Source organism: Lissotriton vulgaris, chromosome 9, assembly GCF_964263255.1.
Source record: "Lissotriton vulgaris chromosome 9, aLisVul1.2, whole genome shotgun sequence".
Lineage (NCBI taxonomy): Eukaryota > Metazoa > Chordata > Amphibia > Caudata > Salamandridae > Lissotriton > Lissotriton vulgaris.
In genome coordinates, this window is record NC_141697.1 from 1,081,912,899 (window position 1) to 1,081,940,733 (window position 27,835).

Genomic DNA, 27,835 nt, shown 5'->3' on the forward strand with positions numbered 1-27,835 from the left:
GATTGCATCCGGGTCACTTTGCTGGAGACTTGTGTCTTCCTCTAAGAGTTGAGTTGCTAATGCTTCTCTTTCTCTTTCTTCTTCACTTTCCGTCATTTTGTTGACTAAAAATGTTTTGTTGCAGAGCGAGTTTCAAGGAAACAAAGATTAGGTGCACAATATTTTGGAACACTGTATCCTTCAACGTTGACTAAATCAAGAACTAATACATAGGATTCTCATCCTACTAAGTTCCGGCAGATATTAACCTTTCACCTACTCCAGAGACTATTGGAGTTTTTACGGGAGAAAGGGGTCTGTGTGAAAAGCACAACTGAGTTACTCTAGTGTCTTGCGTTAGTTTTATCGCCTTACCAAACGTTGGGCGCCATGTAGTGTAGTTCCTATATTCCCAATAGGCTCTGGGCATTGGAATAACATAAACATCAGTGTAGACGTAGGACAAAGGTCATCTAGGTCTCTACTGACTATGTTAGACTTAATTAGTTTTGCCAGCTAGCTCAGAGGTCACTAGAAACTTTCTAGAATGTTCAGGAAAGGGTTAACCATCCTGATTTAGACAAGAAGGGATTAGCTTCTGACAACCGCATAAACATGACAACTTTGCTCCCCCAGAATAAAGAGTGTATCTTCAGAGTTGTTGTGAAACAATAGACAGCTATTTCACTCAGTCAGCCGTGCATGCTTAGTTCCACCAGATTGCAGAGAAATAGAGAGACGGGCGTTTTCAATAAAAGGTGTTATTTTATTGAGCAGTCTTCTTTCTCATGCAAGAGAAATGAATTGCCACAATTGCAATACTTATTGTAAAGTAAAGTGCGTACAGTAAAAGTAGTATTATGAAATACTACTGTAAAAGCATTGATATGGTTTCTTAGCCGTATGATACTTTTAAAATGGATAAAATATATACATACATAAAAACATTGACTAACGAACTCAACTGGTGCTTCCAAATACGCCTACCCCGGTGTACCTGACCTAAGCCTAATACGTGGGAAGGAGTAAGTAAGTTGCAGTTTTTAAGTTAATTTAAGTTTTGCCAAGTATCGGAATCAAGAATTCTCTCTAAGGTTTTAATCAGCTCCGTGCCTTGGTTATAGAATGAAGGAGGTCTTGTATCTCGCTTCTCAGGACTCAATCTCCCAGCAACCCGCAAGGGTGACTTGGGAACACCGGAGCTGGATTTTCTCGGCTGGAGAAAAAGACAGCGTCTCTCAGTGCGTCAAGGGGAGGGGCGGTTTCCGCCTGCTCTCATAACAGCTGGGCTCCCGGGCAAGTAGAACGTCGCTCTGCTCCCAACCACCGTGTGCTTGCTTAAGGCAACGTTGGTATATTTATACCTGACGTAAGTTTGGACATAAGATGTCACTAAGAACTAACAGTTCTTTCTGGACTCTAGGAGTTCTTGTGCAAATCAAAACAAGAGCAGGGGGTTTTCACGGGCTGCTGGAGGCTTGGTTTGTTTAAGGAACACGTTGTGCTTTCTAGGAGTCTATGGGAGTAGCCGTGCTGTGTTTTGGACTGCATGGGCTATTACTGAATATGGATATGATTCTTATGCCTTTATAAGGATATTATTAATTATAACCACATAAGGGCATAATTCGGGAATATCGAATTAGGGTCCTAGATAGAAATACTCTCCTTATTCCGGGACTTTACTGCACAAGTGCAGGAAGCGAGGCAGCAGTTTGTGCCCATGAAGCGTCAGCTCCGGGAACTGGGGATAGAATATTCCATGCTGTACCCTGCTAAACTCAGAGTCAACAGGCAGGGGAAGTCCACCATTTTCACGACCCGTGGGTGCTTCAGAAGGCCATGAAGGAATGGAACAGGAACGTGCGACAAATAGCAGAAGGCGGAGGCGCTGACGGTCCTGAGGACTGCTCAATGGAGGATCAGGAATGACCTCATGGTTCACTGCTGCAGAGAGTCATTACATGGACGTGTGAGGAGTGATCCTATGGGGGCCTAGTGTGGGGGCTCCCAACGCAGACATACTTGTGCGTAACTGGGGACTCAGGGACATCCAGCACACAGCGTGAGGTTAATACTATGGACCACCCCTTGTGAGTGGGGATTGTTTGGCTGGGGGGTCTCAACTGCTGTCACATCCTTCTGTTGCTGATTATATGCTCCTGTCCTGGTTTGTATGAAAGTATTGGTATTTGAAGGGGGTTTGCTACCACTGAGCCATTTTCCTGGAGATTGATGTCTGCTGGAAGTGCTTGACTAGCAGGACTTGGGTTTTACATTAGCCGAACCTGGACACATATGGGGAGTAGTATGTATATATAGCTTTACTTTCTGGGACAAACGGTTGTGGATTGGGGACTTGTGCTGCAAACTTAGTTGTTGTTTGGGAGCGGGGCCGGGGGGACTGCAGCACTCTAACTTGATTGACGCAGTTTTATATTTGTAGTGAGTGAGTTACTGTACGGGATCGGGAGGGGTGAAGGCAGCAGGGAGTGAGTTGGCGCCCTGCCCCGTGAGAGTTACCTACGCCCCTGTGTGTACACTACGATTATTCGAGGACTCAAGGTTGAGGGGGTGTGTGAGGCCGTGAGATTTTCCTTTTTTTGGGTTTAGGGTCTATCATTTGCCCTTTGGGTTTTGAACTCCTTATGAGTGACTGGTTGTGGAGTGATGAGGGGAAGCGTGGGTTGGGCAGTACGTGGGTGGAGTTGGGACACGGCCAGGTTGGGGATGCGCAGGCGTGGGTGGGCGTGGGAGGGGCATCATGGGTTTGTTACCTTCGGGGTGATGCGATTGTTGTGTGCTGTTTGATAGGGGTGCGGGGGGATTTGAGGTTTTCGGGGGATGTGTTTTTGATTTTATTGTTGTGAGTACAGCACGCTGGACGATAGGCTTCATGTTGTGGACAGTTCTCTTTGTTTTTCACATGTACGATGCCACCCAAAGAGACTCGGTTAACACAAGATAGGGACACCATCACGCTACTTACATGGAACATGCGTGGTCTAAATGACCATAGAAAAGTCAGACGAGTTTTGCAGTACCTATCGAGACACTCTATTGACCTTGCACTCCTTCAGGAGACTCATTTATGCCCTGATAGTCCGATATTGTCCTACAGAGGACTACACAGACACATACATGCTGCAGGGTTTACATCACACGCTCGGGGAGTTCTAACATGGGTTAATCCAAAGGCGAATATGGTGCTGACTCCTGTTGTCTCAGACCCGGAGGGGAGGTTTGTTATTTCAAAGTGTGTGGGTAAGGGCATGACTTTCCATGTGGTCAACTCGTATGGTCCGAATTATGATTGCCCTTCTTTCCACTTGAATTTAGCCTCTAACATAAGGGAACACTGTGGAGATCAGGTCCTGTGGGGAGCGGGGGGGGGGCAATTTTAACATGGTGCGACACCCAGTACTGGACAGGTCAGATGGCCCGGCTCGACGCCAGTCATGCTCTGCCCGCGCTCTTGATGCAGAGATGATCAGATTGGGCCTGCAGGATGTTGGGAGATCTAGGTGCCCGGCATGGGGAGGGTACATGCACTATTCTGCGCAGCATGATATCCGCATGCGGATAGATTATTGCCTATTCCCCACCTCTCTACTATCTGCGGTACTGTCATGCTTGACACTGCCTCACACGTATTCTGACCACTCACCTGTCCTTGTTAAGATTAGAGCTATGGCGAACCGCCCCCTTCCTTTCAGCTGGCGTTTGCCTCCGTATGCGCTACAAGATGCAGCTTTTCGCGAAGATTTGGTGACTGCTGCTGAGGAAATTCTTTGAGACTAATGTAGGTTATGTGGACTCCTTCCTCACGGTATGGGAGACCTTTAAGGCATATATGCGAGGGCTGGCTATAGCTAAGCATGAAGGTGTTCTAAAATCGATAAGAGTTTGTCTCTCCTTACTCAAATCCACACTGAAAGACATTGAAGCTAGACGATTGCGAGACTCTTGTGAGGACTTGGCTAGTGAGTTGGCTCGGACGCTTCGTGAATATCATGAGGAGGCTGACGCTGAAGTAAAGTACTTGGGGAAATATGTCATAGCCAGGTCATATGGGGAGGGAGATCGCCCGGATGCAGTACTGGCGCGAATGGCGAAACAACGCAGACAGGGCGTTCTGGTGCCCGCGATGAGAGATGAGCATACGGGCGAGATGTTGTCCGAAGGCCAAGTGGCGGCGTGATTTAGAGACTTTTATGCAGCACTATATGCATCACGGGGAAAGCCTCGGAGGAACGTATATTGCACTATTTAACGCATATACAGCAGCCTGGACTGACGAACACACACCGGGAGTTTCTGGTCAGACCGTTTGAGAGGGAAGAGGTGGTATGGGCGCTCTCCTCCATGAAAGCTGGAAGTGCCCCTGGCAGTGATGGAATCCCAGCCTCTTTCTATATGACGTTCTCTGAATTTCTAATTCCCAAACTTGACACTAGTGGAGGAAATGGCAGAGGCAGCAGTGATGCCACCTTCGATGAGGGAAGCCATTATTGTGGCTATTCGGAAGCCCGGAAAATCCCCGATGACTGCGCCTCCTATAGGCCATTATCGCTGCTTAACGTGGATGCAAAGATCTTCGCTAAGATTATTGCCAATCGCCTAAGTCCACTGATTCCAAAACTAGTGGCGCACGAACAGGCAGGCTTTGTGCCCAAACGTAATTTGACTTACAATATTCGTACGGTGTTCACGGCCTTTCAGCACACGAGGCAGGACGTGCCAGCTGTTGCCGTCTTCCTAGACATGAAAAATGCTTTTGATTCTGTGGAGTGGCCTTTCCTCCAACTGGTGCTGTGGCGAATGGGCGTGGGAGACCTCTTTATACAACTACTGGATACACTGTATTCTTCCCCTGTGGCTAGGGTTCGTATAGGCTCCCTTACGACGGAGTCCTTCTCAGTGGAACGCGGTACCCGCCAAGGTTGCCCATTGTCTCCTCTTTTGTATGCATTGGTTGCGGAGCCTCTGGCATGTGCGTTATGAGAGTACCATAGCCATCGAGGCCTCGGTTTCCCCACGTATAGCCTGATCATGTCCGCGTATGTGGACGATACTTATTTATATGTAAGGCACCCTGACAACAATCTCTCTACGGTGCTACGGGAAGTAGTATTATTTAGCTCGCTTTCGGGGATACATGTGAATTGGAGCAAGAACATAATATTTCCCCTTACCCCCGCAATGACGAGGGTAGAATTGGAATATCCCATACAGTGGACTACAGTTTTGGTCCGCTATCTGGGCATTAAGTTGCACACGGACCCAGACATAGTCCTCAGGGAAAACTATGGTGTGGCAGTCTCTAGGCTGGAGGACGATGTAGAAAAATGGATCGCACTGCCTCTGTCTTTGCTGGGGAGAATATCCTTGCTAAAAATGATTGTGCTTCCCCGTTTTCTATTTCTTTTAGTAACATTCCTATGGTTTTGTCAGGTGTGTTTTTTCGTTAACTTCATGCTTTGGTGCTCTGTTTGGTATGGGCTGGGAAACAATCCAGGGTCGCCCGGAATATACTCATCCGGTGGTATGAGGATGGGGGGGCTTAATGCCCCGGACATTGAGTTGTACTATCAGGCTGCGCAAGGGGCGCATGCGTATGGCTGGATAGATAGCCCTGCTGATACGCCGCATCTGAAAATCGAGACTCTGGTGGCTACTCCGGCTCTGTTGCCAGCATTACTATCCCGACCTAGACATCGAAACACGGGCATTCTAGATTTGATGAATGTGGTAACGCACACATGGTATCACCTCATGGATGCCCAGGCTTGCTCACTGCTGTATGCCCCTGAGGCACAGTTGGCGTGGTGTTCATGGCTAGCCCCCTGCCACGATAGAGCAGTGCTGGACTCCTTATCTGAATTGAATGTCAATACTATGGGTGATCTCTTTATTTCTGAAAAGGCCTGCATGTGGGATGATCTTAATCCGAAGGAAGGCTCTGGAACCCAGATGCTTCCGCGCTTTCAATTCCACAGAGTTCGTCACGCCCTGAGAGGATTACTTGATGAGGACATGGCGGAGCCCCCAACAGTCTTGGCATATGCCTATGTAGTCACTGCCAAAACCTCTACTAAACTGATCACGAACCTTTACCGTATCACTCTTGCTGAAAGAACGGCGGATTACGCTAAGCCGCTTCTGGCTTGGCAGACGGATTTAGATATAGAACTCCCAGAAGCTACATGGAAATATTGCTGCGCTGGTGTTCGTAGGGTTTCCCTTAACTGCAGACATAGACTGTTACATTTTACATTTTTGAATAGGGTCTATTGCACCCCTGAGCCCTTATTCAGGTACAGCTTGCGAGACAGTCCAGGATGCGAACGGTGCCGTGCCCCGATGGCTGATTTCTTACATCTGGCTTGGCTGTGTCCGAGGGTGGCGGACATTTGGCGTCTGGTCTATAACGAAATAAATAGGGTTACCAATTTGACATTGTCTTCATCCCCGTTACTGGCCTTGTTGGGGTATTCAAAGGATGTACCACCGGCTGCACGCAGATTGGTAGATATGGCCTTCATAGTGGCTAAGCGGTGCGTGGTCCTCACTTGGATGCGGGGACCGACTCCTACACTAGCTCGCTGGTCTAAGGATATGTTATATTGTTGCACACTATCAGAACACTATAGTAAATTGTTACCACCACAAAACAGACCTAATAACTACTGGGGGTTGTATCTAGAAAACAGGGAGGTACAGGATGAGAGCGAACAGGGGGAAACACATACTACACCGGACACGGGGGACGCACGGGAGGGGGTGCCACCTCCCATTGACTAGGATTATAGGTAAAGATGGTGGCGATGGAGTCCTGGAAGTGTCTTCAAACTGTATTTGTTGTATAGTGCGGGTGGCGTGGGAGATGTGTTATTTTATTTGGTGGGAACGTCCATGCTGTTAGATCGCTGAATACTGATGTCCTGAAAGTGCTCATAACGTGTTTTTGATTGTATGTTGATGAAATGGCAATAAACAAATTTAAAAAAAAAAATTGTTGCAGCGGAGGTAACCCACTAGAGGGCGTTAATTGGCAAAATGAGAACTCAAATCCCAGCGTGCATTTAAAATTTAACTGCCACCAAAGGAGGAGCACTGAAGCCCCCTATTACGGAAACACGCAGCGGAGATGCGGTAGCCACAAATCACCTCCGCTGACACTGCCTCTGAGGAGATGCAAACAGTGGCATCGAAACGCGTCAGGCCACGGACTTCAAAGGGATGTTAAGCCAACTGCTAGGTTTAAATAGAGTTGTTACTCACCTGCAGTGCTGTGCGGCCTCAAGCTTCTGGGCGTTTTTGGTTGCATATTATGCGGCGGTTCCAGGCCGCAGAGGGATCGCACTGCCCGCAACTAATGGGCATTATGAGAGAGGAAGTTTTCTCTTTCCGAAGCTGCAGAGCACCTTTAATGAAGCCGGCAGAGTGTATGTATGAGTATTGGCATTTATATAGCGCACTACTTACCCGTAGGGTTCCAAGGCGCTTCGACCGCTGCGAAACCCTTCCTGGCTTCCCTGAGAGATGGTCCCTTAATGGGTATCTCCAGGGTGAGACCAGGCATCCCCGGCGGTCTGGTGGGGCCGTTAGTGAAGATGAGGCAAGCTGATGCCCAGAGTTGCCGAGTGTGATCGCTGATCAGAGTGGGCACCGAGGCGAGAGAATTATCGAGTCCGCTGACCCTGGTCCAGAAACCTGCCGCGCCGAGAATCGAACCCTGGTCCCGGGCCGTCCTCTGCTCTCGGGTCTGCCGCCTCGGGTCTGCCGCCTCTAACCAGTGAGCCACACTACTTCACTACATCCAAGTCTCATCCAAGGCTCAATGGAGGGCCGAGAAAAATTGTGGATAATTAGCTACAGTGGAGGTAACCCACTAGAGGGCGTTAATTGGCAAAATGAGACCTCAAATCCCAACGTGCATTTAAAAATGAACTGCCACCAAAGGAGGAGCACTGAAGACCCCTATTATGGAAACACGCAGGGGAGATGCCGTAGCCACAAATCACCACCTCTGACACGGCCTCTGAGGAGATGCAAACAGCGGCATGGAAACACGTCGGGCCATGGACTTCAAAGGGATGTTAAGCTGCCTGCTTGGTTTAAATAGAGTTGTTACTCACCTGCAGTGCTGTGCGGCCTTAAGCTTCTGGGTATTTTGGTCATATATATATATATATATATATATATATATATATATATATATATATATATATATATATATATATATATATAATATATATATATATATATATATATATATATATATATATATATATATATATATATATATATATATATATATATATATATATATATTTATATATATATAGTGGCTGTTTGCTGCCGATGAAACTAACTTTGAAAGAATAAAAGAATTGATGCAATTTTTGAGTCCGTGCTTTCCGCATTTTCCTGTGGCAACTAAGGAGAAATTCTGTGTGGAGTTTGTTTGGATATATATATATATATATATATATATATATATATATATATATATATATATACAAATCCCAACTCAGTGCAACACTGACACTGCCATGACCTCGCCATTTGCAACGGTGGTCCATGTTGAGGGGGCAAGCCTCATAAAACCGAAATACTTGCTGTCATAATCCACAGGAAAACAGCAACCATGGACTCGAAATGGCTTCTTAAGCTGTAGTTTTTTATTCACCAAATTTTATGCAACTCCAAGCGTTTCGGGGCCTCGTCCCTTGTTCACGAGTGCCGTTAGTGTAATTTCATTTCCTTATAACACCACATGATTAAGTAAAAAATAAACAGTGAAGATGGACTTAAAGTTCAAAACAAATCAATACATATACAGAAAATAGAGCAGTTTTCAACAGTATAGAAATTCATCAATACCATATTCATCTCATCCTGATCATTACGTTAATATGTGTTAGGGCATACATTTGTATCCATTTTAAAACTGCTGTGATTCGGTAAGAATTACGAAGAAAGACTCGATGTCTGCTCAGTGAGCAGTAAGTTTTTTGAGCGTATTAACATCAATGGATAATCATTAATCACTAGTGTGCAGGAAAATAAACTTTTTAACATTCATTCTGTCTCAAGGGCCAGAAAACATATTGGTTCATCAGCATATCATTGCCTAAGTGGACGTACCTCTTGCTAGGTTTTCCTTAACATTTCCCATGTTAGTTCTTCTCTTAACAAAAAACAATACATTCAGAGTCACGCTAATTTATCTTACATTGTCTCTCGCCCAAGTGGGCAATCAATAAGGCCACAGATACTTTTACTCTTTAACAGTTCTTCTGGCAAAGTACAAATGGTATCTTCTGTAAAGTAAAATAAAAATAAGAATCAGTAACAGTGAATTCCTAATCAAAACTAACACCAATGGTAACAATAAAATGACAAGCAACTTCATGAGGCAAAGGGCTATACCCATTTTCATTCTTATTTACATTTCACAGCGTAAATACACTAAAAAAACACATACAACCAGAAAATTAATTCTCTGTACTCTGACCTGAATGGGCAGAATGTCATCATCACACATAAGCATATATCAGAATGCTGTGATCAAAAGTTTCACCTAAATGTACAGACAGCTCCTAATCTCAATTATGCTCTATTGGGACTAATGTTCTGTACTGTACAATCAGTTTTGATTCAAGGCAACGTAGATTTTGCACTCTATTGCCACCCTTTTCAATCAATTTAACCGTATCTAATACACAAAAACTTAACAGATTGGTGTTTTGGCTATGATGACTCTGTAAAATGTTGTGTTATCGGATACTGTTTATCTCATTTTTTTTATAGCACGTAGGTGTTCTAGAATCCTTTTCTTAGCTTTGTGTATCGGCCTCCCTATGTAGACTTTCTTACAGGGACAGGAAAAAGCATAGACAGCAAAATTGGTGATTGGTGTAACATGAAGTGTGTTTCATTATCCAAAACAGTGTACACTCAGTGGAAGTCTAATTTTTTTCACAATTTGCTGTTTTTACAGGCTTTACAGTTTCTGCATGTAAAGAATCCCTGTATTCCTATAGGTTTATTGGTTGATGGCTCTACTGCCCAGCATATGGAGTCTTTTAATGATCTTGCTCTCTTGAAAGTGATTTGATGGGAGATGTCAATGCTATTTACTAGGTCTGGGTCTGTGTGTTGAACTGGCCAGCATTTACTTAGGATCTTACGTACCATGAAGGCCTGCCTATTATGCGTTGGAATACATCAGATTTTTCCTTGAGATTTTACTTTGTCATTCTCTTTCAAAAGTAACACTGACGCTCTGGGTCTTTTAGCTACTTCTGCTTTGGCCTTATTTATCACTGATAGTGAGTATCCTCCTTCCCGGAATCTTTTGGTCATTATTCCCTCCTCTTCATTAAAACTCTCCAATGTTCTGCAATTCCGTTTTGCTCGTAATAGCTCACCACAGGTATGCTGTTAATTAATGAGCTTGGGTGACAACTACGGGCATGTAACAAACTGTTGCCTGCGGTTGATTTCCTAAAGAGTGTACTTTCGAGTTTATTTCTCTCAACTGTGATTCTAAGATCGAGGGACTCCAGCATTTCTTTCGACCATGACTGGTGAAGTGAAGGTTGAAATTAATTAACATTCAAAGTGTCAACAAACTCTATGGCTTCATTCTCTGTGCCATCCCAGACACATAAATTGTCGTCTATATGGCAGACCTACATGGCCCTTTCTCTTTAAACACAGGTGACTCTCTTACTACTTTCTCTTCCCAGTACACCATACAGAGACTTGCAAAGCAAGTAGCAAAGCAGGTCATCAGTGATGTCATTTGAGATGTCATCAGTGATGACACTGACCATGCCATGAATGATGTAATATCTGAGGTGATCAGCAGTGCATTGCGGGGCGCGAGTTATAGTTAGCTCAACTAACTATAAGAGGGGAATTTCTATGGTTTGGTATGAGTAAAATGTCCAACTAACTATAATGTCCCTGAAACCTATGGTTTTTCAGTGAATTTCTAAGGTTTTTTAAATGCTAATTTCTAACTATATCGTGCCTGACACCTGTGGTTTTTTCAGTGAATTTCAAAGGTTTTTTACATGATAATTCCTAATTATAATGTTCATTAAGCATATATGTTTTTTTCTATCTTTTTTAAATATCATCCCGTTCTCAATGTAGTAAAAACTGCAAAAACTACCACTCTTCAATTTATTCCTTCCTCCAAGAAAATCGCTACAAACCAGAACCACAACTAAGGTTAATAATATACAAACTAGGCGTTCTCGTAGAAAAAATCCACAAAAAACTCCACTTCCCATACTTTGAACAACAAACCAAATCTACAATGCTACCTCAAAAAACAGCGATAGTTCTATTTACCACTAACAAATTAATATTAACATTTAACTAGTGTAAGCACGTCGACTATGTACTGTGTGAATTACATCCAACTCTCACCCATATCTAAAGACAAATGTGTAATAGAGGCCCTAATTATGTACTTCCAACACCCAACAAAATCACCACACCAAGTAACACCACCACTACAACCACCCCTCCTGACCCCTCCCTTTCTACTTCCACACAGGCAGCACAAAACAGGACAATGGACCATCCTGAATTAATATATCCCCTCAACAGCACACTAGCTCGATGTGACAATCAACTATGTATAAGGCAAGGAACTCGCACATCAACAATAATGTACACAATCCTAACACTACCAGTGATATGCTATGCACAACTCACTAAACAAACCAAACATGTTTCTCTGTGTAGATATAGTATTGATATGTGCAGTGTACTGCACAGTGGATGCCACCATATTATCTTAGATTCTGGGGAATATCTCAGTCATGTAGCTGTGTTATCTCCCCCCCCTTGAAACAGAAGCGGAGTGGGCTGGTCCAACGGCAACTCCACCGTAAGAGTAGAAATATTTAGCCTACGCCTTAGGCGTGGTTCCCTTCTGCAAAGAGAAAAGACTCTGCAACATGAAAGGTCCTTACACTGCCACGTGGCAGCCGCCATGACCACGTGCCTCTTCGATACAGGCCCATTGCAAACTTAGCACCGCAGACTTATGTCTGTATTGACTACTGCCTTCGATCTACACTGCGGACAGCAGGGTTCACAGCTTGAATTCAGCTTTGGATTTACACTATGGACAGCATTGAAGTTAGCCTTGATTTATGTAAGGCAGAAACAATTGTACGCTATGTCCTCAGACTTTGTTAAAATAAGTGACAACAATTCTTCATCGATATCTGTGCTTCGATCGACAGTGCAGTCAGTAGAGTTTACAACTTGATACCAGTTTCACATCAGCAAGACAGACAACATTGAATTCAGTCTCCATTTATTTAAGGCAGAGACAATTGTACTAATTCCTCAGATTTTGTTAAAGGATGCAACAAAAAACATTCCTCAATGTCTATACTGACTACTGCCTTCGATCAACACTGCAGTCAGTAAAGTTTACAACGTGAAACCAGTTTCGCATCAGCACTACAGACAACATTGAATTCAGTCTTGATTTATTTAAGGCAGAGATAATTGTACTCAGTCCTCAGATTTGTTAAAGTATGTGTTCTCATCATCGGCAGTCATCAAGCTTTAAAAGAAATGTGTCCAAACAAACATAGAAGTGTATGTGCAAAAGGAAGTGCAGTGGAAAGAATAATGAAAAACACATAAAAAAACGAACAATGTGATACAAACAGATAGGAAACGGCACGTTTATATAACCTTTATTCCATTCCTTCGTGCAGCCTATCTATTTAAAAATCTGGGCGTGGCTATTACTCATGGCGTGTGGTATGTGGCTATATGCACATACACTTCTATGTTTGTTTGGACACATTTCTTTTAAAGCTTGATGACTGCCGATGATGAGAACAGGGCAACACTGGTGAGTACCTACCAGGTTCCCCATTGGTGGTGCGCCCTTGAGGGGTCATCTTGCTTTCACACATTTTTTTCACAATCTACATTGTTATGTGTTGTCCATTCAGCACAACTGTTTAGTAAGGGATTAAGGTTTTTTAATAAAATTTTGCATGATAACAATGTACTTTCTACCCCATGAACTTTGAAGATAGGGTAGAGAGTTGTAAAGATTTACAACAAGTAGTACATTTGTATAAAAGAGTCAAAAAAACATCGCCTGAGTAGGACCAGGTCATTATAGTTTGAATGACTTCCCTACAGACACCTCTTCAGCGCGGGCCTATGAGAGGGGTGGGATGTATCAGGCACACTGCAAATGTGCGAATAAGATATATTGCCAAGTGTTATGTTAATTTGTGATTCTTGACCTCATTCATTCATATCTCTGTCTCATTTTAAATATCATCTATACCATAAGATAGACCTAAGCCTACAAGCAGCACTTCCCTACAGACTCCTGTTGAGGGTGATTCTGTGGGCGGGGTGGGGTGCACTACCCTGAATGTGCATGTGAGAAAAACGATCTTGCCTTTTGAAAAGATGTAATCTCTCACCTCATTCAATCACATCGATCTAATTTTAAAGACTTATTTTCATTTTTGTTTTGCAGGTTACCTATGCTACTACCATTGGAGTCCGTCTCACATTTTGTTCATTATACTGTTATGTTAAAGTTGAGATTCTATTTATTTGTTTTTGTTTTAATAAAAGTTAATTTTAAACAAAACTGAGTGTATTTGTCTTCTTTTTCTGACAACATTTCACTATTATTTAGTGTGATAATCATAAGCTTAGAGAAGATTTAAAAATTAAAAGGTAAAAATGATGTTTATAAATAGAAGTATAATACTGAGGCTAACTCTTTACCAGCTCTTTAGCAGAGTCTGTAGCTGCGATTAACGGTTCCTATGAAAAATGTTAAAAAGTCCAGCACACTTGCTGTTTAGATTAGCAACATTGTATGGTGAACTTGTGACCTGTGTGCTCAGTTAAATGTTCCTTGAACTGTTACTATGGAAACAGGCAGTAAGCAGTTTGGGGGTAGGGTTGAAAGGTACTGGCTGTACAGAAGCCGTTATATTTACCCAGGATCCTCTACATGACAGAGGGGAAAGCAAACTGAGACGACAGAACACTTTGTACATTAGGAGCAAAAGAAGAACACAACTCTTCGAATTAACCTCAAGAGAAGACTCGAGGAATAGCCACTGACATTACAAAACCCCATGTACAATTTGCCTACTCTGTACTCAACAATGGGCAATTATTTATCGATCACAATCAGACACTGTTGCTTCACGATTCGCATTGTGCACTTCACTAAATACTTCGTGCCTATTTAAATGGGGGATGGGATCATCGACATTCCAAAACTTAGGGGCATATTTACAAGGATGGCATTAACATTATCACCACTTTGACGGCAGCAACCTACAGCTAAATCGGCGATAATGGACTTCAAAAACCTTTGTTGTCTTACCTGAATATTTTTTCAACACTGCTGTTTGCTATGGCAGGGTGAGAGCAGAGCTCCTGCCCTGCCATAGTACACTTAGTTTGGATTTTGAAAGAGAGAACACAAAAACCTACTCTTTTAAAATGCAAAGCAAAATGCTTTTCCCCTACGGGGGCCCCCATGTGGAAAAGTAATGGTGGCTTCCGAAGGACGCAGGGAGCTGACTGGCACCGTAGGGACATTGGACATGAACCCACAGTCCCCAACATTGAATAAACGCCAATGGGATGGGATCCCGAGGAAGAGCAAAATGTAGTAGTAGGTAATATTTTTTTTAAGGTAAAATTAGGAGTCTGTAATGGGCATCTTTACAAGAACAGCATTAAAATGTTCTGGTGTACACAGATGTACATTGATACATCGCGCACCATTGCATCAGGTTTTTTAACCACGCGTTGAATACTTCGCAAAGGCCAAAACATCGTCCTCTTTTATATTGCATGTTGTTGCAACGCAAATGCGTTGATTCCTATTTGAAGTCGCAGACAATGAATTTGCACGTCATGACAATGCGTTCTTTGTGTCCTACCACAGTTTTTGCATTATTGTTGGCCCAATGCGTGATCCCTTCTCTAATCCCTGGCCCCCACTGCCACACGCCCCCCCAACCCCCACCCCGTGCCGTCCCAACAACGCTAATTCTTTCCGTTCTATTTTCCCAAATATTTTTTATTTCACAAGCCGTCCATTAGATGGCAGCATTAAAATGAGCATCAACAGACTGTTTTTTAAAATGGGTAAAAAACCACAAGTTCTAAGGCTGCCATGTGAAACCTTCTCAGGCGACCACTTCTACAGTAGGGGTCGCATCTTTGATGTGGTTAGTAGATCTCTGCCCCCCCCCCCCCCAGATCAAGGAATGGGCAAACCTCACATCAATGCTGGCAATGACTGCACCCAGGGGCAGAACAGAAGACCCCAGAGAGGAAAGGGGTGATCCACCCACGGGTAGACCCTGATGGGAGAGGGAGGTGGTAGAACTAAGAGGGAGGTGGGAGGGATCTGCCACTTCTATTGTAGGATGTGGGACAGATGGGATATCGTTAATCATCTAGAGTTGTGAGATGCACACCTATTTTCTTCAAAATATGTCCATTTTCATCATCATCCTCCGTGACTGTGTGCACGCGGGAAAAGTGTCTTGCCCTGGTGACACCTGGTTTACCAAATCATGATGTGGGGCGGTTAGTTACCCCATCTCCAGTCGCACTCCTTGTATGCTTGCGCCTTTTCTGCGCCTGCTAAATATTGACATTTTACTCAATTCTTTTCTTTTTAAGACTTCATTTTTAACCATTTACTTAAAACTTGCCTTTTTTTCTTAATTCCAATTCAATCCACATGTAGGAATATTGTGCCATTTCCAAAGTTTCACATGTTAATGGTAATGTTGACTCCGCTGTCGGTTGTTTTGGCCTTCTTTTGACCTTAATTTGTGCCTGTTTTTATTTTCTCTTTTTCTGTGCCCGTGTTAGCGTCTTATTTTGTATTGTATTTGTTATTGCTATTCTGTTGCCGTGTCAGCGTTTTCCTTCCTGTTTGCCCGCCTACCTCGCCGGCCTCCGTCTTCCCTCCCTGCTCCCCGCTTCCCGCCACCACCGCAGACCCCGCCCCTTTTTTCCTTCTGTTCCCTCCCCGCTCCCGCCTCCCAGCTGCTCCGCCCACCCGCGCACTTCGCCTTATATGGCGACCGTGCGAACGCGCAGCGGTCACGCGCAGCGGGCGCGCCGATTGTGCGCCGAAGGCGCGCCAAAGGTAAGCCCGTCTGCGCCCGTCCGCGACCGGATCGCGACCAGCGCCAGGACCCCTGGCCCCCGAAGACCCCGAGCGACCCGCCTGACGTACTCCGCCGCCACCCTCATCGCACTCAACACCAGCCGACTCCCAGAATGCCACCAAGCCACACCACGACGCACCCACGGACCCTTCAGCTGCCACGCCTGCAAGTTCACCTGCATCCGGACCTGCCTCGCACCAGCAACCGCCAAGTCGAACACCAGCAGCACCCACCTCAAGTGCATCCTGCTCAACACCCGCTCCGTCCACAGACACGCCATCGAACTCTGGAACCTCCTAGACGCCACAGCCCCTGACGTTGCCTTCCTCACGGAGACCTGGATGAACGCCTCTTCAGCTCCCGACATCGCCATCGCTATCCCAGAGGGCTACAAGATCGTCCGGAGGGACCGCAACGCCAACCAGATGGGAGGAGGCATCGCCATCATCCACAGGAACACCATCCGTCTCACGACCAGCACCGACAACACCCTGACCAGCGCCGAACACCTGCATTTCCAGATCCACACCAACCCGAACACCACCCTCAGAGGCACCCTGATCTACCAACCCCCTGGACCACGCACACAATTCAGCGAGGACATCGCCGACTTCGTCAGCCCGCATGCCCTCCCCTCCGCTGACTACATCCTCCTGGGGGACCTCAACTTCCATCTGGAGAACAACAACGACCGCAACACCAGCACCCTGCTCGACAACCTCGCCAATCTTGGACTCAAGCAGCTGGTGTCCACCCCCACCCACCTCGCCGGACACACACTCGACGCAGTCTTCTCTTCCAGCACAGACATCGACTTCAGCCACGCCACAGAGCTTCAATGGACGGACCACAGCTGCGTCCACTTCACCTTCAAGAGAACGACGACCCACCACCAACAGCAACAGGCCGCCCGCAGAAGCTGGAACAAGATCACAGCAGACCAGCTCGCCACCTCCCTGAGCCAGCACCCTCCTGCCAGCTCAGCGAACCCCAGCCAGGCCGCCGACAACCTCACGAAGTGGATCAGCATCTGCGCGGACGAGCTCGCCCCGCTGAGGACCCCGCCCAGTAGACCCGGCAGCAAGAAAGCCCCGTGGTTCACCGACGAACTCAAGAGCTCCAAGAAGAACTGCCGAGCCCTCGAGAAAGCCTGGAGAAGGGAACCTACACCGGACAACAGGACCTCCTTCAAGCTTGCCACCCGGAAGCACCACCAGCTGATCCGCGCCGCCAAGAAAACAGCATTCAAGGACCGGTTGGACAACAACGCACACAACTGCAAGGAACTCTTCAACATCGTCAAAGAGCTTTCCAACCCCAGCGCAGGAAACAACGACATCACCCCATCGCAAGACCTCTGCAACTCCCTCGCTTCATACTTCCACAACAAGATCGCGGACATACACAACAGCTTCAACAACCAACCAACGCACACCATGACCAAACAACCACCCCCCACCACCACCCTCCACGCCTGGACCCCGATCAGCACCGATGACACCATCCGCGCGATGAACTCCATCCACTCCGGATCACCGACCGACCCCTGCCCTCAACACGTCTTCAACAAAGCCGACGCTGTCATCGCACCCCACCTGCGAGACATCATCAACACATCCTTCGACACCGCCACCTTCCCTGAGAGCTGGAAACACGCCGAACTCAGCGCTCTACTCAAGAAACCAACAGCGGACCCCACCGAACTCAAGAACTACCGCCCCATCTCGCTCCTCCCGTTTCCAGCCAAAGTCATCGAGAAGACCGTCAACAAGCAGATGGCCGCCTTCCTCGAGACGAACGGATCCCTCGACCCCTCACAGTCCGGCTTCCGATCCAATCACAGCACCGAGACCGCCCTCATCGCCGCCACCGATGACATCCGAGCCCTGATGGACAATGGAGAAACAGCGGCCCTCATCCTCCTAGACCTCTCCGCGGCATTCGACACGGTCTGCCACCGCACCCTAGTACAGCGCCTCAGCAACATCGGAATCCAGGACAAGGCGCTGGAATGGATCATCTCCTTCCTCGACGGAAGAACACAGAGAGTCCAGCTACCACCGTACAAGTCAGAGGCCTCCGAAGTCATCTGCGGCGTCCCTCAAGGATCATCTCTGAGCCCCACCCTCTTCAACGTCTACATGAGCCCCCTCGCGGCCATCGTACGCAAACACAACCTCAGCATAATCTCCTACACCGACGACACCCAGCTGATCCTCTCCCTGACCAACGACCCCGCCTCCGCCAGAGCCAACCTGCACGAAGGGATGAAAGAGGTAGCCGAGTGGATGACGACCAGCCGCCTGAAACTGAACTCGGACAAGACGGAGGTCCTCATCCTGGGCTCCTCACCCTCCGCCTGGGACGACTCCTGGTGGCCTCCTGCCCTGGGCACCGCACCCAAACCGACAGACCATGCACGCAACCTGGGCTTCATCCTGGACTCCTCCCTCTCCATGACCAGGCAAGTCAATAACGTCTCCTCGGCGTGCTTCAACATCCTACGCATGCTCGCATGCTACGGAAGATCTTCTGGTGGATCCCCACCGAGACCAGGAAGACCGTCACCCAGGCCCTCGTCACCAGCCGACTGGACTACGGCAACGCCCTCTACGCCGGTACCACCGCCAAGCTCCAGAAGAGACTCCAGCGGATCCAGAACGCCTCAGCCAGACTCATCCTCGACATCCCACGAACCAGCCACATCACCGGACATCTGAGAGACCTTCACTGGCTCCCCGTCAACAAAAGAATCACCTTCCGCCTCCTCACCCACGCACACAAAGCCCTACACGACCAAGGCCCGAGCTACCTCAACAGCCGGATCAACTTCTACGCTCCCAAACGCCACATCCGATCAGCCAACCACACCCACGCCGCCGTCCCCGGCATCCGAAGAGCGACTACAGGAGGAAGGTCCTTCTCCTACCTGGCCGCCAAGACCTGGAACTCCCTCCCGACCGACCTGCGCCTGACCCAAGACCACCTCTCCTTCAGGAAGAAGCAGAAGACCTTGCTGTTCGAGCAGTAGCGGCACCCCCCCCCCCAGCGCCTTGAGACCCTACGGGTATGTAGCGCGCTCTATAAGTGTCACTGATTGATTGATTGAGTGCCCCTCTGGACCTCTCACATAAACACGAACAGATGCATGGTCCGTCCAAGACAGTATTTATTGAAGACCCAATGCATTTTGGGCATACCAAAGCCCTAACCGCCCCACATCATGAACAGATGGGATATGGGACAGATGGAACATGGAACAGAACATGTTATAGGACAGATGGAACATGACATGAAATGACGTAATAACTTGTGCCAAAAAGGTTAGTAAACGTAGCATGGTTTTAGACGCCACATAAATGGCAGTTTCTCTTCAGCATGCTGAGGCCTCACACTGCCTCAGCATCCCTACCAGGGGGTTAACATTGCAACGTGTTAGTGGGTAGCAGGAGCCAGCGTTTGGTGTTACAGAGTTAGGAAGTGCAGAACATGTTTACCATTGTGGATTTAACATCAGACTAAGAATTAGAGGTTTGCTTGGCTGCCACTGGCGTCACGTCTGCGATGCTAAGGTTACCTGTACCCACCTAGAGGCTGGCTTCGTGCAGCACGGCCCCATTGGGACTGGAGTCCGCCATGAGTTTCTCAGAGTGGGCCAGCGTCGTCTCCTGACTTTCTCTGCTCCTTTTAGTACTACTCCAAAATACAAAACTTTTGTCCTAGAAGATAATCGGGCTATTTAAAAATGTTTCTCTGCACCTTCCAATTGTTCAAGTTTTCCAAACTGTGTGCAGCATTTACTCTAAAGTGGAGAGATTAAACAAACATTTACAGATTAATAAAGGTGAATCCGTTTACCCATTTTGTGTCAGCAAATCAACTGAAATGAATATTTATGGGACATTTAACTGGAGCTTGGAATTGGCGACGCCATATGTTATCCAATGATTATTACAACCATTAATTTCAGATGTGGCTTCTGAAGACAGCCTTAATAAGTGTATCCAATCGCTCAGTGCAAGTCCAGCAGGTCTCAATAAGCGCGTCTCTCCAATAAAAAAGCTTTGTGCAAGTCCTGCACGTATATGCAAATAAAAGCGTTTGTTCCATCCACTGAAAAGTGCAAATAAATGTGTTTCTCCAATAAAAATGCGTTGTGCAAGACCAGCACGTTTATGCAAAGAAATACGTTGTCACCAACCGTCATATGATGTCATGACGGCATCGTACCATCCACAGAAAAGTGTAAATAAATGTGTTTCTTCAATATTAATGCATTGTGAAAGTCCAGCACGTTTATGCAAAGAAATGCGTTGTGAAAAACCGCAATGTTACAGCATACGCAATGTACCCGCATGCGTTGCTAACGTTTCCGCAATGTAAAATGTGCGTTGTAATGCACCCGCGATGTGCTGTCATCGTTGTAATGGGTGTTCACTGGTGTACACCTGGGTTTCTATTGGAATTCTCCCGAATTCTCAAATGCCTATTATTAAGCCCACTGTGGCCGCTTTAACTGCACTTTCCTAACGCTAAAGCGACGTTAAATTTAACACTGTCCTTGTAAATATGTTCCCAATTTTGCGAGAAATACAGCAATAATTCATGTTCGCAAGTGAAAAGCTTGTTAATATAAGACTGTGGACTTAACATATCAATCCACCTTGCATATTAATCATGCTTAAGTCTACTTCAGAACAGATGTTAGGATCCAACATAAACCACAATTACCAAGAGTTTTGCTATTTGCCCTCAAATCCAGGGCTGCCTTGTAAATACAATGCTGTTGTCATACCTCCCTCTTCCATGTTATATTGTCATGAGAACACCTACCTTGCCACTGGGAACGCCTACATTGCAACTCATTGTAGATACGAGGCGAGCAGTTAGCAAACCGGCTGCTAACATGTGTTAATGCATCTTAGCGTCGCCTGGTAAATAGGGCAATATAATTTTCACCGCATTTTAAAAAAAATTGCGGCAAACTGGCACTTGATAATATGTCCTCAAATTTGCTATGACAGAACGGGAACCTCACATCCTGTCCTGCCATAGCAAACAGCAGTGTTCCGGGTGTAGGCACCTCAAGACACATCAGGAGCCGCTCCTGGGGGATGGTGTTCCCTAAGGCTTTCGACTGCTCCAGAATGGAGACCACGCTCTGTCTAGCTCCTCACATGCTGAAAACCGTGACTCATCTCCAAGATCTGCCTCTTACCCTCTCTTTTCTCTCCTTTGCTTCATTCTTTCCCCTGTGAAATGGATCTAAAAAGGAAGTAATAGCTTTTGCTGATCATGACTTTTTCTGACATTTTCTAATCCAAAGTGCAGCCTCTGAATGACTGTTGTATGTGCACCCACTACACCAGACACTTCTTTATGAAAATACCTGCTTCTGAAAACCTGTATAGGGATTCCGCGTTGAGAAGGTGCTCTCACAGCAGAGATATGCTATGTACGTGGCAGTCACACCAGCTTCATAGAATGCTCAGTACAGCACTCTCTACCGTACACCATACAATATGTAAAAACTAGCAGCCCGTCCTGACGTTGTCCGGGTATGAATTGCTGCCGGCCAGTAGTATATTGTTTTGTAGGATTTCGTTTTGATAGTGTTTATCTGTGACAGGCCTGTGAAATGCTCCGATTCACAGTGCACTGCTGATGCACTTAAGAGTGCGCGTTCAGCTGTGTGTGAACTCGAGTTTCCCTACTTTATTTTTCCTTGCAATATTATATAGCGCGAACTCGACAACATGGCATGAGCACAATTTACATTATGGTTCATTTATGGTAGGCAAGTGGAGACAAACCGATTTGCCTGGAATCACAAGATGTTTAGCTGATGCTGAGGTTCAAACGTAGCTCCCCAGCTCTAAAGTTTGCAATTCTAGAACTTGTGGCGGGAGGTGTGTCTAAAGTGTATGTCGGTGCTGGCCATCAATGAGAGAGACCTGTGAATTTTTCAAATAGGTGGTGAAAAAATATGAGTTTGTTGCTGGAGATGTGGGCCGCCGTGCCACCAATGTACTTACCGGGGGAGGGTAAACACCCATTATTCTGCAACTTTCTTTCCGCATGCCATCACTCTGCATACTTTCATTAGGAAAGTACCATGACTCCGCAATGCCATTATAACGCATGGCATTACATTTTATATGCTTTTACCACGCATACATTTACAACAAAATTCGTTGTTAATGCATGAATGGTAAAAGCATGTTTTTTTAAATGTTTGGATAAGGTAAATATGGTTATAGGGGTATATGTTTTGGGGTACTGAGATATATGTTTTGGGGTGTTTGGGTATTTTAGGGTTTCAGATATAGTTTTGGGTTATGGGGTACAGGGGTAGTTTTAGGGTTTAGGGATAGGACTGTTTTTTGGGGTACAGTGTTTTTTTAGGGTTCAGGGCTAGGTTTGGGTTTTGGGGTATAGAGGTATTTTTAGGGTTCAGGGGTAGGTTTGGGTTTTGGGGTACAAGTGTATTTTAATGGTTCAGGGCTATATTTAGGTTTTGGGGTACAGGGTTATTTTTAGTGTTCAGGGCTAGGTTTGGGTTTTGGGGTATAGGGGTATTTTAGGGTTCAGGGGTAGGTTTGGGTTTTTGGGGTACAGGTTTATTTTTAGGGTTCAGGGCTAGGTTTAGGTTTTGGGATAGAGGGGTATTTTTAGGGTTCATGGGTAGGTTTGGGTTTTGGGGTACAGGGGTATTTTAAGGGTTCAGGGCTCGGTTTGGGTTTCGGGGTACAGGTGTATTTTAGGGTTCAGGGTTAGGTTTGGGTTTTGGTGTACAGGGGTATTTTTGTGGTTCAGGGCTAGGTTTGGGTTTTGGGGTACAGGGGTATTTGTAGGGTTCAGGGCTAGGTTTGGGTTTTGAGGTACAGGGGTATTTATAGGGTTCAGGGCTAGGTTTGTGTATTTAGGGTACAGGGGTATTTTTAGGGTTTAGGGATAGGTTTGGGTTTTGGGGTACAGGGTATATTTATAGGTTTAAGATGGGTTAGTGTTTAAGGGTGTTGGGGTATTTTAAGGAGTAAGGGGGGGTTATTATTTTGGGGTACAGGGGTATTTAAAGGGCGTAGGGTGGGATTCGTTTTTAGGGTGTAAAGGGTAATAAAATAAAATAATAAATAAAAATAATATAAATAATGCAATTTAAAAGAATACATGTTTTAATTAAATTAAAAAAATGTGTATATATATATATATATATATATATATATATATATATATATATATATATAAATACACATATATACAAACATATATTTGATGTTTTAATAATGTACTTTTACAATGTACATGACTTTACCACACAAGCATTTGCGTTATAATAATGCCATGCGTGATAAAGTCATATGCATTGTAAAAGTTTTAGAAATTATGTCTTTGCGGAGTAATAGTTTCGCGTTATAAAAATTGTGGAGTGATGGTATGCGGGATGGTGGCTTTCGGAATATCATAACATATTCCTGGGGAGGGATAGTCCCTTTCTTGCTATTTCCGTGGATGCGGGCCTTGTGTCCGGATGTGCGTGGCGCAAGGCCTGTGTGCAACAGAAGTGGAAAATCTCCAGTGTCCGCTTCAGGCGTCACCGGAAGTAAGGCGAGATTAAATTTCCTGCACAATGGCCCCTGTTTGCACTCCTTCCGGCTCTTGGGAATAGCGCCATGCCTGACCTCCATACAGTAAAGCAGGGGCACGTCACTAGCAGCGCGGGGCAAGCACACCTGGAGCTTGAATGTACAGAACCTGGGAAAAAAAAACAATGAAATATTGGGCACAACGCTCGCTTTTTGTTTTCCGTAATCCTGTGCCCATGCCACCAGCTCACGCCCACAGCACACGATATGAGACATGGCATGAAGGGCGGAACGTCCCACATGCCCCCAGCGTATAGATGTACTATATCTAAGTAAGGGGTGATTACACCACCTTACCCAAGCTGAGTGATCAGCCTGTGGTGTCAGTTCAGATGGCCAGCCAGGGGTGGCATATTACATGCTGCAGCCCCTGGTAGGCCTTGGATGTACCTATGCCCTGGGTACCTATGGTACACTATACAGGGGCTCACAAAGGGGACCCAATATCCAATCTGGTATGCACCTAAGGTACATGGAGTCCATTTTATAGGGAGAACAGATCGCGTGGGGCCCTGAATAGCAGGATCCCAGGTCAACTATGTCAAAAACCAGCAAAACACTAGGCAAAAAGTTGGGGTAACCATATAGTCGGATATCCACCTTCCTACACACCGTGGCTTACACCCTCACCCCCGGGTGGTAGGGGCTCCAGTAATGCGTACTTTAAGCCATGGCACTGACAGGCCTTCGAGGCTGGGGCGTGGTGCACTGAGGGGGTCGGCACCTGACCTCAGCACTTGTGTTTTGGGGCTGTTTGTGAGGGCCGGACCCGCCAGATGGAAGGAGCGCTCATGAAGGGACCTACTAAGAGCTCCAGCCAGCAACTGCCCTGGTACTGAGAGGGGGCAGAAACCTGTGTGAGGAACGCTCTACCTCAGGGGGCAGGAGGCCAGGAAGGAGTGTGCTCTGAGCTCCTACCACAGTCCTAAACCAGAGGGTCTGGAGGGGGTGGGGGTTAGGTAAGGGGAGGAACATGGTCTTGGCACCCCGTAGATGGTGCAGTATATGTGACAGGCATTCCAATCTCAGAGGACCGGATGCCAGGATGAGGCCTGCGCAGAGCAGCGTCAGCAACAAACAGACCTGAACACAAGTGGTGATGGGGATAGGGGGCACTTGCCCCTAGCACCCTTAGGAGATGCTGCGTGTGAGGCCTGGACCAACTTGAGAACAGGAAATGCAAGGAAAGGGCAAACAAAAGTACTAACTACAGCACTGTGCACAAACAGGGCCTTGTAGCCAAAGATGTGTGGGAGAAAGGTTCACCTTGTATTTTGGAGCAATCACCGGCCACTTAAGGGCACAGGGCCAGCCCTTGCTCCCTGATTCCAACAGTGCCCCGTGGAGAAAAATATATATATACCACATTATCTGGGGAAGTTTGAATGCATTGGGGTATGTCAGGACATTATTCTCAATATGCAGCCACTACTGTCACATCCTGGTCGGAACCATCCATCTGCCAATGACCGCCACCTGCCTGCCTCCCTCTAAGCTCCCATCCACCTGTCTGCCTCTACTCTCCCATACACCGGCCTCCTCTAAGCTCCCATCCTACTGCCTCCTCTAAGCTCCAACCCACCACTTCAAACCTGCTATCCACCTGCCTGTCTCCCATCCACTTGCCTGCGTCTAACTTCCCAGCCACCTACCTGCGTCTAAGCTCCCATCCTGCTGCCTCCTTTAAGCTCCCATCCTGCTGAATCCTCTAAGCTCCCACCCGCCTGCCTCTAACCTGCTACCCACTTGCCTGCCTTTAACATACTATTCACCTGCCTGCCTGTAAGCTCCCATTCACCTGCTTGTTTCCCATCCACCCTTTTACTATTTCTACACCTCTCTCGACTCTGATGACCAACCCGCTGTTATTTTGTTTTTATTTATGTTATTTATTTAAATATGCGCTGCCTACACACAAGTGTGCATGGACTGTTTGTTAGGTGCGATGCTCTATTGTCTCAGCCTCTTTGTATAAGATTATTGTTATGTTATGTTATGTTATGTTATGGTATGTTATGTTATGTTATGTTATGTTATGTTATGTTATGTTATGTTATGTTATGTTATGTTATGTTATGTTATGTTATAGGGAGTTTATTCAGAGCACATACACCAAAGGTCTCTTGGCGCTGAATTGGAAACTACCCCAGAAGCAGTCTCTGACGCTCTTTGCACACACCTGGATAGACATGAGTACACATGGTGCACATATTACACGGAATATGTATAGATGAAGAATACTTGTGAATCTCAGCAGTGCCATCGAGGTAGCCTGTCTGTTATGTGGAAAGGAATGACCTAGGAAGTGCAGAGAGCTTTAAAAATAGCAAGAGGGGCATTCAGAGCTACATGGCTCCTCCTGTGCCCCAGTGTTTTTTATGCCCCACCTGGCACACATCATGTCGGAGGATGGTGAAGGCTTAACATTTTGCCACCCCGTGGTAAAATTTCCATGGAAGCCCATGTGTGAATGTTGCGTGGGCTGTGGAAATCACTTCGGCAAAACAACAATGCTCCGTATTGCGGAAATGTTCAGTAGCCTGTGGAAATTATAGTGGGAAAATAACAATACGCCGCATTGCGGTCTTCCTTTAATATAATGTTTACTTATAATGTAGTGTTCACTTTTATCACAGATAGTGTTACTTTGTTACAGGAAATATAATATTATGTGGAAGGGCGTGTTCTGCAGACAGCCTTTCTCGATCAGTGAGTCACCAGATTACACACTGCTTTTAAAACCACCCCGATAATAAACATAGAAACAGTACTGACATAGACTCTTTACCGAATGAAAATCATGAGAAGGAAGTTAAAAAGTATATGTACACACATATTGTAATTGCACGCCTAAACCACATTTTGGCCCGATAGCATATAGTAGTATTAATCTCGAGCCATAATGGCCTTTCAATAAGATACGAATGCCTGATGCGCTGCTCAATTGCAATAACTACATCCTGCCAATATTCCAGTCCAATTGATCTATATAGATGCAAACGGAAAAATCAGTCTACAACAGTCTGTTTGTGTTGGGTGTTCTAGCAAAATTAAAACAAGGCATTAAACACATAACTTTTTATCCTTCAAAAGAATGTTTCTGTTTCCTGTTGAGTGAAACACCTAATGCGAGTTCCACAAACACCTCGTAGTTCCTGTGCATTGAAGCGCTATGCGTGAATCACTGTGAGTAACATAATGTTGCCACATTGTTGCCATTAGGATGCAAATTTGTCCGAGAACACCAAATGCCGGTTGCAGCAAAGGAACAAGCAGTAATATGTGGCGTGTAGTCTAACAGGAGAGGAGCTAACAGGGGCGGCTGGTGACATTTGACAGTGGTGGGTGTAAGCTAATTTGCATATTGCAACGTAGTGAACGAGCGTAGCGAGCGAGCCCGAACCTCCTTAAGGGGGGCTTGGGGGGGGTTCTCCCCCCGAGAAAAGTTTGAAAAAAAAATGAAAATCGTGCATTTCCAAGCAAATTTGAGAAAGCATGAAGGTTAATAAAGCAATTGTGAAAGTGCAGTTATTAAATTAATAGTTGTACTAACATAGGTACCTGCTTATTCAGTATAACCACAGAGCTTCATACATTCCATCCTATCACGCTGCTGAATTCAGACTATAAGACTTTCATGGAAATCTCAGCTCTAAGAGTAGAAGAAGTTGCACTGCAGTTGGGAAACAGCCTTTACAAAGCATTGGGAACCACGCATTACCGTTACCACATTTCCATTAAAACGCATGTGACTTTATCACGCGTGTCTTTCCACACAGTTTATAGTGTTTAGGTGCTACAGAATGTACTTAATATGCCATTTGATCAGTAAAATCTGTTTAGTCCCCAAGTAGAACAAACACTAGAAAACTTTTAAAAACAGAGATAACAATGCATTTCTGAGCACCTCACTCACAGTATTTTTTTATTTAACAAACAAGTAGCAGCATTCACTTTTTGTAAAGAAAATCAGCA